The following is a 2,991-nucleotide window of genomic DNA, read 5'->3' as shown; positions in this document are numbered from 1 at the left end:
TAAAAGACCCTATCCAAACAGACACATTTTAAATAATTATTAGTTCATCATCATGACCCAACAAGACTGCAAGGTTGCTTAGCAACAGAATCAGGCACTCTTAACAGGAACATGCATGGGAACAATGGTGAAAAGTGATGGAGATCGTACAAAGGCAAATTCTTTGAATTAAATCTTTGTGAAAAGACATCACGGGGAAAATGAATTTTTTAACCTAAGAATTGTTTCCTGAGATTGATACATTATTTCATAGCTAAACATCAACCACTTTCCATAGAATAGATAGAACAATGGAACTTTTAGTCTTTACATAATTTAGGGCACTTACAAAACATTATCAGTGTTAGCTTGAAAATGAATAATATTTCTGTGTTGTCCCATTATCTTTAAAACTGTATAGATACATAAAGAAAGGCAGTTACTTACAAAAATAAATACTGCAAATGTATTTGATTAACAACGTTCTATTTTTATGTCATACATAGACTATAAAAAATTGTATTCTTTTAAATTTGAACAAGATATAAGTATATATATATATATATATGTAAATATATACACATACATACATACATACACACAAACATGCATTATCTATCTAATTCCCATTTCCAGTGGAAAAAGAAAAGAAAAAAGACAAAGCCTGCAAAGCATTGTCTCTTTGGGACTCCTAGATTGACTAATTTTTTTTTTTTTTTTTTTGCGGTACGCAGGCCTCTCACTGTTGTGGCATCTCCCGTTGCGGAGCACAGGCTCCGGACGCGCAGGCTCAGAGGCTATGGCTCACGGGCCCAGCCGCTCCGCGGCATGTGGGATCTTCCCGGACCGGGGCACGAACCCACATCCCCTGCATCGACAGGTGGACTCTCAACCACTGCACCACTAGGGAAGCCCAGATTGACTAATTTTTGACTAGTTTGACTGAATGGGCTGATTTTATACTACAATACCTGTAAAGGCACTAACTTGCTTCTATTAGTAAATGGAAGAAAATCCAGTACATATGGTCTCTGTTGATGCAATATGTAAACACCCAGCAAGTTCAAAGAGTAAGCTCAACATCCTGGCAGAAGACCTCAACTTTGACCCTAGTCCCATCTCTGGCTTGGACAATTCACTTAACCACCATAGACCTCATATTCCTCATCTATAAAAGGAGGCCTCCAAGATTATTTTCAGCTCTAAAATTCCTAAAGTTCATGTCCATCAACTCTAAGTAGCATCATTCTTTTTTTCTCACAGAAGAACTGTTTGTTTTATTGCATTGGTTATTTGACTACTGTCTTTATGTAAATACTAGAAGTAGCAGGCTTGTTCACCAATACATTCAGGTATCAGGCAGAAAATTTTCAATACTGGGATTTTATTTGTTTCTTTCTTCATGGCTGATTGCATGTTTCAGAGCTGATTTTTAGTTTCTGGAAGTTAAAAACATGCAGGTGTAGATATAATATGCTGCAGCCATTTATATCACCAGCCATAATGTTTTAAAACAACTGGCTTTTTTGCATAGTCTTTAGAAGAGGGTTAGATGAGCACTTCTGTTTTCCTTTTCTTGAGAAGTTTTATAAAAACACCAAAAGGTCATCTTTAAAATGTCAGACAAGATTAACAACAAAATCTTGGAAGACAGCCAGTCCACCAAGGAAACAAACCCAAAGGACTCTTTACAGATGCAAATCTTAAATAAGCAACAGAACCTGAGAGTGGGGTGAGGGCAGGGGAGGGAAATACTTTGTAGCAAAGAAATACATTCAGGAGATGCCTCGTGGCCTTGAACTGTTGGAAAGGAGTAGCAGTAAACAAACCTGGCACCCAGCAATTGATAAAGGGCACTTTCATTAGGAAGTTGGAAGCAAGAAGTCTAAGATCATGAGTCAGAGAAGCAGAATCATGAGCCACACCCACACTGGGTTCTATATGCTATTGTTAAAACAAAGAGAAGTTGATGTAAATATTTTAATTGCAAGGAATTGAAAAAGTGGTTATTAATCCCACTAGTTGATGCCAGGCCAGGTTTCTGATTATACAACTGAGGATGTAGCTCTATAGTCCTGACAGCTGGGTAGTAGAGAAGATGCAGTTTTCTTCCCACAAAAATACCACTTCTCCTACTAACAATTCTAAAGGGAGAGAAAGCCTTTAACAGAGAACACATTAAAGGAGAGTCACAGTTATTTAAAACCAGAAACTTAAATATTGATGGAAGAAGCAAGTAGGTTTAGGAAGAGAGCAAGCTACAGAAATTGATAAAGGCTTTGCACTTTTAGTTGAAATTTTTAAAATTATAAACAGAAATGGAGAATTCTCTGCCATTTGTATTTTATCCAGTATTCAACTAAGTGGCCTATTAGTTTAGTAGGATGAAAAGTATCTTGCTGGCAAATGTGGAAACTAATACTGAAACAAAACTATAAGGCAGAGACATATTTTTGTAGCAAAGGATTTCACCAGCGCTGTCAGGGTTGACACAAGAATCATATTATAGGGGCTTCCCTGGTGGCGCAGTGGTTGAGAGTCCGCCTGCCGATGCAGGGAACACGGGTTCGAGCCCTGGTCCGGGAAGATCCCGCATGCCGCAGAGCAACTAAGCCCGTGCACCACAACTGCTGAGCCTGCGCTCTAGAGCCCGCGAGCCACAACTACTGAGCCCACGTGCCACAACTGCTGAAGCCCGTGTTCCTAGAGCCCGTGCTCCGCAACAGGAGAAGCCACCGCAATGAGAGGCCCGCACACCGCAACGAAGAGTAGCCCTTGCTCGCTACAAGTAGAGGAAGCCCGCATGCAACAATGAAGACCCAACACAGCCAATAATAAATAAATAAAATAAATTAAAAAAAATCATATTATAGTTATACTTAATATAAATGTTAGATTATGTAATACATACATGTATATTCAGTAGAAATAGTCAATAAGTTGTACATAATGTACTACAGTAGTAAATGTTAGGTTCTTTTCAATGAATACTTTATAGTGTTTTTGCGATCT

Source organism: Mesoplodon densirostris, chromosome 12 (assembly GCF_025265405.1).
Source record: "Mesoplodon densirostris isolate mMesDen1 chromosome 12, mMesDen1 primary haplotype, whole genome shotgun sequence".
NCBI classification, from domain to species: Eukaryota; Metazoa; Chordata; class Mammalia; order Artiodactyla; family Ziphiidae; genus Mesoplodon; species Mesoplodon densirostris.
Note: the sequence above shows the minus strand (reverse complement) of the source record.